Here is a 13,123-nt window from a genome sequence, read left to right as displayed (position 1 = left end):
AAAATGTTATGTGGAAAGTAAAGAGAAAACAGATTATCAGGCACTATGATAAAATGAATTGGCAGAAATAAAAAACAGATTGTTTTCAGTGGTCCATGGCAAATTGACAGGAGATATTAGTTAAATTGATAACAAATATGAGCTCAACATATTGCATTATCTTGAGGAAATAGGGGGAAAGTTCACATAGTGTTGTTCAGGAAATGCATTGGGAAAATCTTCAGAAAGTATACAATAAAGAAAAAAAGATGGACAGTTTTGTCTAAATCTTAAAAAAAAAAATGATTTGAGGGCTGTGGGTGTAGCTTGGGAGAGAAGCACGTGCTAGGTATATCTGAAGTCCTGTGACCCAGCCCTAGAACTTCAAAATTAGTGTAACTAAATGGCTGCCCCCCACTCTTAATGACCACTCCATTTTTTAGTTAGAAGTATCTTTTATGAGCATCATATATGCAACATGGTTATAAACTGTCTGAGAGAAACAACTATAGAAAGAAATATTTATTGACGCATAGTATCTGAGAAGCAAAGAAGCAGAGGTTGGAAGGGACAAGAACGGAAAGGCTTAATTTTATATATGGTGGGGAGGGGTTGATGGTTGAGGGAAAGGGTGAGGGAGGATGAGAGGGCAGCAGCAGTGTCAGATCTTCACACTTCAGCAAAGTGGATAAAGAGGACCAGACTGAAACAGGAGAGGGAAACGCCCTTCAGGAGTAGCTGCAGTGGCCTATGTCTTCCTGTTAGGCATGAATCTCTATTCTCTACAACTTCTCCAAACAAACATCAGCTAGTGGCCAAGTGTTCAAACATATGAGCCTAGGAGAGACACTTCAGGTTTAGGCCATGACAACTGAGATTATCTTTAATGAACTGTGATTTGCTCATAACACTGTTTTCCTTTAACCCTGAACCATGACTAGAATACTGTGCAGACAGCCAGCTTCTTCTCAACAGCAGCAGCAGCAGCAGCAGCAGCAGCAGCAGCAGCAGCAGCAGCAGCAGCAGCAGCAGCAGCAGCAGCAGGAGATGGGCATTTGTGGTCAACTGTTTTCTACACTTAAATGCAGAAGTCTCTTTGGTACAAAGATTAATACTAACCGTCTGGACATAATCATTCCTACAATTCCAGCACTTGGGAGATCAAAGCAAGAGGCCGATACAAAAATCAAGGATAGTCTGGATTAGATTACCTGCCTTAATAAAATTAGGATCAAACAAATATAAATGACTGAGAACACTGGGACTGTTAGTCATCAAGCTAGCCTCAGTGAGCTAAATCTGTGTTCAACAAGACTCATGAAAGACCACTCTATATATCTAGGTGTGTCCGTTAATATTTGTGTCATACTTGATTTATCCATTGCTGTTATTTAAAAAATTATGACAAAAGCAATTTAGATAAATTGAGTTTAATTTGGTTCCCAGCTTTAAGGCACAAAGATGCAATGTGTGATGCAGGAAAATCAAGATTGCACAAGCTGGAAGAGGCTGGTCACACTGTACCTACAGTCAAGGTTGCACGAGCTGGAAGAGGCTGGTCACACTGTACCTACAGTCAGGAGGCAGAGTGATGACTGCTTGTGGTCACTCAGTTCATGTTCAACTTTTCCTAACAGTTCAGGTTCCCAGCCTAGAGAATGGTACCATCCAAAGTAGAGGGTCTTCTTAGTTCGACCAATCTAATCAGGACAATCCCTCTCAACAGCACTTCAACATGTTGACAAATAAGTTTAGCCACCATAGTCAGTCTCTGAAACTAGAATTTCCTAGTACAAGTATCATGTTGTTTTAACTTAACCTACACACATTTGATAAAATGTATAAATGAAATCACCATAACAAACTACCACTATGATGATAAAAATATATGATCAAACATGCAGTTTTCATTTTCTTATCCTATTAGCAAGAGCTTACTAGTTCTGCTAAATGCAGCATGTCTCTATGGTTAACAGAAAACCTTACTAAGTGTACCAGATTTTTATCATTATTGTTATTCATGCTATTCATTCACAATACGTTTAATAATGGCTGCTTCTCTTAAGATTTGCTAAAAAAGTTTGGAATCTTCCACGAGAATTTTAAAAAGAAAGTTTATGCTTCAGGCTGCAGCAAGCAGCATGTTTTATTTACACCACAGTTGAAAATATAAAGGGAATATTTTACCCACTTCCCAGGGGCGGGATACTCAACTGCCTGGCCATCTATGCTGTCTGTCCTGTATCTAGTAAAACAAAATCATTCCCTGTCTTTTCCCATGAGCACAAGATCAATACCCCAAACTAAAAAAAGAAAAAAAATGGAAGGGGTTGGATGGAGGGAAAAATGATATAACTATATTCTAATTTTAAGATTTTGAAAGGGAAAAAAGACTTTAATGTATAATACACACAGACATACATTCACACACACACGCACATACACACACACACACACTTTCTTCAAAAGGGGCTTATTTTGCTATAATGAAACAAAACTAATTTTGTTTCAAAATAACTGGCCAACAGAATAACTGAATTCATGATGTCATATGATCCATTCAAAGGCTGACTGATGAAAACATGAATATTAATATTCTGAATAAATATAGAACTTTGTATAAATGATACATTTTTATTGAAGAAATTTTCATGTAATATGTTTTATTAGAATTTTTCCCTTCCCCTAGTTCCTTCCCAGGTTCCCAGATTTTCCCAATCCCCCTACTCAAACTTTGTGTTCTCTCTCTCTCTCTCTCTCTCTCCTTCTCTCTCTCTCTCTCTCTTTTTAAAGCAAACCAAAAAAAAAAAAAACCCAAACAAACAAACAAAAGAAAGAAGAAGCCATACACATCTGATAAAACAAAATCATTCCCTATGTGTATCCTCATAGTACTAGGTCAATGTCACAAAGTAAAGAATATTGAGAGATGACATGGAAGGGGATCCGCAGAAGGAGAAAATGACATAATATTTTATTTTTAAATGTTTTAAAAGAAAAAGGATTCTCATATACAACAACAAAAATGTTAAGAAAACATCTTGTGTATTGCAGGGATGCATCACCTGTCAAAAAGCAAAAACAAAACCTATGGCCTACATGAAAGGGTAGAATAGAAGTTAGGACATCTGAGAGGAAGGAAGAAATCTGGAGTTGAGCTCAGCATGGGAGTTTTTCCCTAGAAGATGTGAGCAGACAGATGCATGGCACCAGAGCACAGGTCACCACAATGGGAAAGAATGTAGATTAGAATAATTGCTTTAATTTAAGCTGTGATCCAATCAGAGAAGAACCTAGCTATATGGCCAAGGTATCTGTAAATGTGTTTTGAGTCTGAGTCTTATTTCTGAAAGCATGGGGCTGGAAGGAAGAATCAGATCAAACTTCTACATGAAAAAAACCATAAAAATGGACATGAAAATAAACAAAGATGAATAAGACAGAAAAAAATGTCCAAACAAAGCAAAACGAGACAAAAGCTATAAAAAGCTGGGCTCGCAATTCACAACTAGTAATATCTTTCACTTAAAATATGTGAAGACTTCAAGTATTATTTTCCTGGACAATACATTATGTACATATGACAGAAATAAAGTGAACAATCCAACAACACCCCTGGAAAATCCTTGCATCCCTGAACAATGCATCATCATCTCTAAAGAACTCCAGGCTAAAAAGGAAAAGTACAAAGTGCTTTGTCTTTGAATTAAAATAAAAACATAATATATTAACATGTTAATTTTAAATATGTAAGCCAGAATAAAAATACCGTTCAAATCAAAAAGCCTTTTGCCTTAGGAATGTAGAAAAAGGAAAGAAAGCCTAAAATGTACAGGTGAGAAAAATAACATTAAAAATAGCAAAAACCAAAAAGCCAAACAAACAGCCCACCTAGTGGTGGTGACTGACGTATACCTTGAATCTCAACACTTGGGAGGTAGAGGTAGATCGATATTTGAGTGTGAGGCCATCCTGGTCTACAGAGGAAGTTGCAGGATAGCGAAGGCTATGTGAGGAAACCATCTCAAAACAAAGAACCAGAAACTTCAATTCAAAAAGAAAAAAAATATAAAAGAAAAGAGTCGATTCTTAGAAATGGTAAAATCTGAACCTAAAGAGACACAAATGTCTAACATCAGGTTAGAAGCGGATGTTACTACATTTTTCAGATTTTAACATTTAATTTGTATATAAACATGAGCCCACAAAAATTCCAGTCTCTCAAATCCAATGGAGAATTCCTTGTAACATTTAGAGAGAGGTGATGTGATTCCACTAAACACTTTCAGATATTTCCTCAGAATAAAAACATTCCTCAGTTTGCTACCTGGCCGAGAATTTTTCCACTATGAAAACAAGGCAAAGGGATTAAAAGACAACCATAGAAAATCATTTCTCATGAATATAGCTCTCAAAAATTCATATAAGCTTAGCAATCTAAAGCCAGCAACAGAATCCAAGGGAATAGTATATGATGCATAGTGGGACATATTCCAAAGATACTAGTTCAATTTAACTACTAACCTTAAGATTCTAGCAAAGAGTTACTGATTGAAAATTCAGGAAATTCATTGTGTCTAGAAGTGAAAGCTCCTGGTATAAACATTTATACCCAGACTCCTACCATTGCCACCAACAGAAACACAGCTGAACAGCCCTCAGACTCTATTAAAGAATGAGCAGAAACCCTGTATTGTACAAGAGCCTGGATGGTCCTGTAGAAGAAGAAAGCAAAAATGAGTTTCTTTCCCTCCAGCTCCCACAGTTGAGACCAGCTCAGAAGCAAGAGGAAGTCACAGAAGGAAAAGGGTAAGTATGAGATGCCAGAAGTCCCCTCCACCACTACCATGCACACCACAGTAGCCTTCACAGGCTAGAGCCCTGCTTGGGAAGCTCTCCAGAGCCAATTTGGTCAATGTCTTCCAGAAAAATGGCAGAATACCTTTATTTTATTTTTCCTGGTGAAAATGGAGCAGTTCTTAGTGTCAAGGAGTTGTCACTGCCTCCTTCCAGCCCTAAAATCCAATTGTCACTGTACTAGGCCCAACCAGCATCATTTCTCCTGCCCCTGGGGTCAAAAATTTACATAGTTGCTCAGTCCCTCTAACCACAGCACTCTCACCTTTGGATTGGGCTAAATCGTGTTCTAGGCATTGTCATGTGTGACATCTCACTGAGCTCAAGGTCTTTCATATTGCTACTGTGTCACATTTCATTTATTTATTTATTCACTTTACAACCCAACATCAGCCCTTCTACTCTTCCCAGAACCCCTTCGCACAAGTCCTCCCCCATTCTAACTTTGTTCTCTCTTTTGAGAAGGGAAAGCCCTTTCTAGGTGTCATCTAACCCCCCTCCCAAATTTACAAAATCAGTAATGAGTTGGGAGATATAACAATGGACACTGAGGAGAAAAGTTTTAGAGAGGCAGAGGAGGCCGGAGCAAGGAGGAGGGAGCAGAGAGACTATGACGGCAGATGTTAAGATTCCTCTCTGCATTTATTACAGGTTGTTATGATTATTCTTAAGGGATGGATGTGTACAGGATTTTGTGTTGTCTAATTGAGCAAATTATATCTTATCAATTGGATCAGAGGATATTGTGTGATGTGGTCTTTCATGTGGTGACTTAATTGAGTTCAGGAGAGTGTGTGGTGGCTGGATGCACTGGTCCACCACGGAATTGGGATGGATAAGCCTGGCATGGTGGAAACCAGGCAAGAGAGCTGTAAGTGAGGGCTGGGTGGGCTGACAGGGTGCTGTATTGGAATGGCTCTCGGACAGCGGGTCAGAAAGAATATGGGGGCAGCGTGGAGCTGCTGAGATAAATTAGCCCTACTTCCAATGGCCCACCAGAGCCAGAACTAGTAAGAAAGCATGACCCGCAGAACCGGTTCCCAGTTCTGCCCTTTTATATTTTTACCACAAGAGGTTAGTTGGCTGAAGAAAGAAAAGAGATACAAAAACACATTGAGGAGCATCAAAATAGTATCCAGACAATTCCTAAAGGAAAAGACAGAAGGCACTATGATGCCTCTGTTTTTTTAGTGATGGAACTTAGTGCAAATTCTGAAATTTTTCGATATTAACACGGTCTATAGCAATCATACTTCTTTTTGGAAAAGTGGTAATAAGCATCTAAAGGTGGATTGAAATGTAAAAGTTTAAAACAGGGATTCGTGTTCCCTAGTTAATTTATTACACCCTCCTATATAAGGCCTAGTAAGATTGTTTTAAATGGATAAATTAAGTATTACTCCATAAGCATTTACACAGTCAATTTTAAAGAAGGGAGCAAGATGAATCACATAATTAACACAAAAGTCATATACTGTGAACCAGAGTTTTCAAAAGCTTACTGGGAAATTCAACTTAAAAGCCACTAATAATTCAGACATGTATTCAGCAGTTAAACTAATCTCAGGAGGGGCTGGTGAGATGGCACAGCTGTTGAGAACACTAGCTGATCTCCCAGAGTCTTGAGTTTAATTCCTAGCCCCCACATGACATTTTCATCAGCACATGCAAATAGAGCACTCATATTCATAAATAAATCCTTTTTTTAAAAAAAAAGGACATTGACTGCTCTTCCAAAGGATCCAGGTTCGAATCTCAGCACCCACCTGGCAGTTCATTACCACAATTTCAGTTCCAGAGGATCTGACATCCTTACACAGACATCCATGAAAGCAGAACACATATATTTGTTTAAAAAAAAATCTCAGTCCACTCTTTTGTCTTTCTTCTTCTTGAGCTTCATATGTTCTATGAGTTGTATCATCTGTATTCTCAACGTTTTCTCTAATATCAATGAGCACGTACCATGTGTGTTCTTTTGTGACTGGGTTCCTCACTCAGGATGCTATTTTCTAGCTTCACCCATTTGCCTGCAAATTCCATGAAGTCATTGTTTTTAATAGCTGAATAGTACTTCACTGTATAAATGTACCATCTTTTCTGCATCCATTCCTCTGTTTTGGGACATCTGGGTTGTTTGCATCTTGTAGCTATTATAAATAAGGCTGCTGTGAACATGGTAGAGCATGTGTCCTTGCTATATGTTGGAGCATCTTTTGGGTATATGCCCAGTAGTGGTATAACTGGATCCTCAGGTAGTATTGTGTCCAAATTTCTGAGAAACTGCCAAACTGATTTCCAGAGTAGTTGTACCAGCTTGCAATTCCACCAACAATGGAATTTTTTCTCCACATCCTCACCAGAGTTTGCTGTCACCTGAGTTTTTGATTTTAGCCATTCTGAATGGTTTGAGGTGGAATGTCAGGGTTGTTTTAATTTGCATTTCTTTGATGCCTAAAGATGTTGAACATTTCTTTAGGTGTTTCTCAGCCATTCAATATTCCTGAGTCAAGAATTCTTTGTTAGCTTTGTACCCCAGTTTTAATAGTATTATTTGGTTCTCTGGAGTCCAACTTCTTGAGTTCTTTATATATATTGGATATTAGCTCTCTATCAGATATAGAGGTAAAAAAAACCTTTTCCAATCTGCAGGTTGCTGTTTTGAGGGGGAACAAAATAATCACCAGAGGTAGAGGGATAGAGCAATCTGAGAGGGAGAGAGGAGGAGGAGGGAAAGGGGGAGCAGGATCAGGTGTGGGAGGAGACAGCATTGGGAAGAAGTACAGAGAGTCAAGAAATGGAATGAAGGTGTGTAGAAGTAGGGAACGGTGAACTGGGATTGGTCACTTAAAATCCCAGATGCTAGGAAAGCAAGAGGCTCCAAGGACCCAACAGAGATGACATTAGCTGAAATACCCTACAAATGGGAAAGAGAACCTGTAGAGACCATATCCAGAGGTTAGGCATGGCTCTGATTGAGGGATGGACCACTTACCTATCTCAAAAAAATTAACCCAAAATTGCCCCCTGTCTAAAGAAAATGCAGGGACAAAGAGTGGAGCAGAGACTGAAGGAAAGTCATGCAGAGACTGTACCACTTGGGGATCCAACCCATATGCAGCCACGAAACGCAGTCACTATTGCTGATGCCAAGAAGCACTTGCTGACAGGAGCCTGGTATAGGTATCCTCTGAGAGGCTCTGTTAGAGTCTGACCAATTCAGAAGAGGATGTTCAAAACCAGTCATTAGTCTGAGCACAGGGACCCCAATGGAGGAGTTAGGAGAAGGACTGAAGTAGCTGAAGGGGATTGATACCCCATAGAAAGAACAACAATATCAACCAACCAAAACCCCTGGATCTCCCAGGAACTAAACCACCAACCAAAGAGTACACATGGCTCTAGCTGCATATGTAGTAGAGGATATCCTTATCTGGCATCACTGGGAGAGGAGGCCTTTGGTCCTGTGGAGGCTTGATGTACCAGCATAGCGGGATACTAGGCTGGTGAGATGGGAGTGGGTAGGTGGATGGGGGAGCACCCTCATAGAAACAAGGGCAAGGAGTATGGGGTAGGGGGTTTGCAGAGGGGAAACTGGGAAGGGGATATTTGAAATATAAATAAATAAAATAACCAATAAAAATATCTCAGTCATCCCCCAAAATGTGAAACTATTGCATTAAATAAAACCACCAAAGACTATGAAAAGAACTTCTCTAATGCAGTACAATGTTTACTAAATAATAATAACTATGTAAGCAGAATATACCAAAGAGCAAAACTCAAAAAAACTCCTAAATTGAAAGCAATAGATACAAACATAGATCAGTGTGCTTACATGACCAATACCAGTAAGTATGAGACACACACACACAGACAGACTTGACTCATATAGAAGGAAATCAAGAGCCAAGGAAAAACTAAGGCATAAAATGTTGACTCTGACCTCCAGGATTGCCCTCCCCTGCTTTCAAAGGTTTTGCTTTAAGTGCCAAGTCTGTTAAAATTGGTAATCCTACAGTATGAAAAGTTTCACTTGTTTAAAAGATAGAAAAACATCTGAGCAGCTAATTTTCTCTTATTATATAATTGTTACATATAATATTTATATTTCATTATATTTTTTTACTTTATTAAAATACTGAGTTTATTTCACATGTATATTTGTCTCCCTACCATTTCCACATCTGACCACCACTACTACTATGTCCTATCATAACATTCCATACATACTTAAAACCAAGTAAAGGGTGAAGTTCCATCCTTGAAAACTAAACAGGTATTTTAGACAACACATTCTTGGCAATTGAACCTGGACAACATTTATCAAACACAGTAGGGAAAGTTCTCACTTTGCATTATAAAAAGGACAGCCAGATAGCAACTATTACAGAAGTGAAGTAAGACAGAATTATTTCAAACTGTTTAAACCATTTTCTTAAAGAGACTTCCTCCACTGCCAGAGATCTTGAATAGCCTCCTGGTCAGTCATCCGGAAACAATTCTTCACATAATTAATGAACTTGGCCTCCACTTTGGGAAGAGAACCACCTTTTTCTATACTTGCTTGCATTTTTGCCTTAATGTCTTCTACAGAACTAGGTCCTTTGGGTGTTTGGAGAGTTTTTTCCTGTTTTTTGAAGGACTCTTGACCCTTTAACCTTGGTGTTGATGGTTTTAAATCTTTCCCATTTTGGTTTGATTTTTGTGCATTTTTGGCTGGGGTATCTCACACAGATTTCTTCACTGGAAACTTTTCTTCAGTTTCCTCTTCATCAAAATCATCATCATCATCGTCATCATCCTCATCATCATCTTCATCAAGTTTTACTTTTTTCTGTGGGACTTTGTTACCACCTCTGGGAGCAGATCTCTTTCCAGACATGCCTAACAGTTTTACATCTTCCTCTTCGTTATCTTCTGACTCTGCATCTTCCTCTACAGCTACTAGGTGCTGTCCACTTATGTGCACAAGCCCTGAACCACACTTCAACCTTAAGACCACAGGGGGTGTAATTTCGAAGCCCCCAAGGGAACCTGTTGGTTGTACAGACATTTTCACAGTAGCCAGTGTTACTTTAATTGGGCTGCCTTCATAGTTCATTGCTTCTGCCTCTACGATGTGCAACTCATCTTTTGCCCCTGCTCCTAAACTGACCGTTCTTAATGATAACTGGTGCTCATTTTCAACATTATCCACTTTAAAGTGATAGTCGTTGTCAGCCTTTAGTTCACAACCAAAAAGGTAGTTCTGAGGCCTAAGAGGGCTCATGTCCATGTCCATCCAGTCTTCCATGAGGTGGAGGCACGCACTTCAGTCTGTGAGAAGCCGGACGGAAAACAACTGCCTACTGTTCTGCAGAACAGACACGCAGGACGGAATCACACAAAGGATCATTATATTTTATAATTATATAATAACGCATATTATATATAGTATTATATAATTAAATAATTTTATATAAAATATGTGTGCTTGCATAATATATAATGTAAATATATAAATACATATTTATACAAATAAACTCATAAATAAAATATATTTTGAATAATATATACTTAATATATTTTAATAATATATAAATATGCATATAAATATATATTTAGTTTATATTATACATAATGTAAATTCACTCATAAATTTATGTATATTATATTATATAATATTATATGGTGGTACATTCATCTTGCACTATTCTTTATATATGACATTATATATAACTTATTCATAAATATATATTATATGTAATATATACAATTTATGTAATTATTATAGAATAAATTCAAACTATTTTATGTAACACTCCTGTTACAGACAAATTAGTTGGGTGTCCTCAATATTTTGAAAGCTGAATCAGAGTCAAAATTTAGTAACAAGGTTGGGGATTTAGCTCAGTGGTAGAGCGCTTGCCTAGCAAGCGCTGAGGCCCTGGGTTCGGTCCCCAGCTCCAAAAAAAAAAGAAAAAAAATTAGTAACAAAATGTAGAAACATTTAGTAATTAATTTATAGGTTGCAGAAATATAAATCCGACCTATAGAAACTAGTTGTCCTTATACATGTGAAGTACCAGGCTAGGAGATTATGTTCCATCATAGATAAAACAGTTAATCTAATCGACAGCTAATATAAGAAATAAGCATAAAGTACATGGAAATTTCTGTTGGTATTCTACTTCGGGCACAACAAGAATAGTTCAGTGGGAGTGTGAACCCTTGCCTACTACCTTCAAACTGTTCCCAGATATTTATTCCACAGAGCAGCCTTGACTGTAGTGAAATGGAAAGATTCTAATTATCTAAAGCAGCGCTATACCCCTATTCTGAAAGTTCTGTTATGAGCACACATTCAGATGAGTATAAGATAACTGATGTCTCTGCATTCAACAGAATAAGGCACACAAGATGGAAAGGAAGGAAGCTCTGTGGGGAGGCTCTTATCACATTTGCCTCAGTAGATCAGATGTGGCATGTGGAAACAGTGTGTGTATATATATATATAATATATATATATTATATATGTATATATATTGGCTGTGAGGTCAAATGAAAAAGAGAATCAGGAAGAAAAACAACAAAACAATGTTTTACAATCACTCTCCTAATTTTTATAATAAAATATACGATACACATTTTACTATTACTATTGCCATCATTTCAGGCAGTGACTCTTCGTTTTCCATCTTGAAGCAACTCAGGGAAACTACCCCTCTACCATCTACCTACTTGATTATGTCTGCCCTGTGTGCTCAGAGAAGTGTGATTACAGGATTTGTCTCTGTACCTGACTTCTATCATTTAGCATCCTTTCTTCAACATTCTCTATGTTATAGCACATGTCAGGTGGGATAAGTGTGGTGTGTGTATAACTTGATTTGTGTTCACGTTTTAGCTATCACAAATGTTGCTGTGAACATGAAGTTGTTTCATATCTCTAAGACTCAGATTTCAGTTCTTTTGAATAAAGTCAGAAATGGAAATTCTAGATCAGTTGGTAAAATTGCATTTTGCTATGTATGAGCATGTATACATGATGATGTATAGTAGCACTTAGTGCAGTGTAAGACAAAAAGAGGATAGGAAGTTTGGAAGCTATGGTGTGGGATCTGGGAGTAGTTGGAAGGGGAGAATAACATTTCTCAAATACAAGAATAAAAAAATATCCACTATTCTTATGAACCTTTGTTTATATCAATCTGTATTAGAAAATGTCAAAGTAAAGAAACATAATATTCCTTTGATTTCTTTTCAGAGTTGAAAGTAATTGGGAAAAATGGAAGAAAGTTACAGTAAATTTCTAATTAGTAGCAATAAGAAATCTTTTAAAAAAGACAGATAACTGACAAATATTTATGCTAAAGTAAAGATACATATGACACTGTGTATCGTTTCTGGAACAAGAAATATCCACTGCAGAAAACCAAGCTTTATCGAGTCTTGGATTAGGCTCAATGAAAGCAAGGAACTACTAAGAAGCAAATCGCTAAGACTTTACACTCTTCTTTTTAAAAAGTATTAGAAATATAGAAGTAATAGTCCTACTCTATAAAATCAGGAAATTTAATAAGCTTATGTGTTATATATGCATCATCAGCACTTTACATAAATTATACTTAGAATAGATTGTGTGTGTGTGTGTGTGTGTGTGTGTGTGTGTGTGTGTGTGCATGTGTATCAGTAGTATCAGTAGTTGACTTAAAGAATTGCCCTCTGGGGTTGGGGATTTAGCTCCGTGGTAGAGCCCTTGCCTACCACGCACAAGCCCCTGGGTCCGGCCCCCAGCTCCGAAAAAAAGAAAAAAAAAAAAAAAAAAGAATTGCCCTCTGCCCTTCCAGTCTGAATCAGTGTCCTGAGCTCACCTTGGGCGCTGGCTCCACACCCAGTCCCACAACACCCAGAGGAAGCTAGACTCTGAGGTGCTCTAACACACCCAGGATCAGAGGTGAAGAAGTCACAACATCTGCCCCAACACCCTAAGTAACTGGGTCCCTCAGGATACAGGGAAGCAGGAACCTCCACATGGGGTTCCTTCTGTTAGCCTTCTGTCTAAGCTCTACCCCCAGAGGTATGCTCTACTCCACAGTTTCCTGGCAAAAGCCAGGTATGTCTGACACTATAAAAGCGACTGCTTGCCCCTCCTCACTCTCTTGCTCTCTCTTGCTCTTCCTCTTGCTCTCTTGCTCTTACCCTCTTTCCCTTTTGTCCCTTCTCTCCCCATTCCCATACCCATTTCTCTCCACATGTTCATGGCTGACCTCTACTCTTCTCTTTCTCTACTTCCCCTTTTCTC

The 13,123-nt window shown here is 38.1% G+C and overlaps 1 protein-coding gene and 1 pseudogene across 2 annotated transcripts in view; both read right to left on the bottom strand.

Annotated features, from left to right (window-relative positions):
• Window positions 1-13,123, bottom strand: part of Iqcm (IQ motif containing M) — a 365,422-nt gene that overhangs the window by 108,774 nt on the left and 243,525 nt on the right.
• Window positions 8,957-10,216, bottom strand: LOC116886494 (annotated as a pseudogene). Its single transcript, XR_004386108.1, has one exon. The product of XR_004386108.1 is annotated as a nucleophosmin-like (transcript).

The sequence above is a fragment of the Rattus rattus genome, chromosome 17, assembly GCF_011064425.1.
Source record: "Rattus rattus isolate New Zealand chromosome 17, Rrattus_CSIRO_v1, whole genome shotgun sequence".
Taxonomy (NCBI): domain Eukaryota; kingdom Metazoa; phylum Chordata; class Mammalia; order Rodentia; family Muridae; genus Rattus; species Rattus rattus.
The sequence above is the reverse complement of the archived record's forward strand: the minus strand, read 5'-3'. Positions and strand labels throughout refer to the sequence as shown.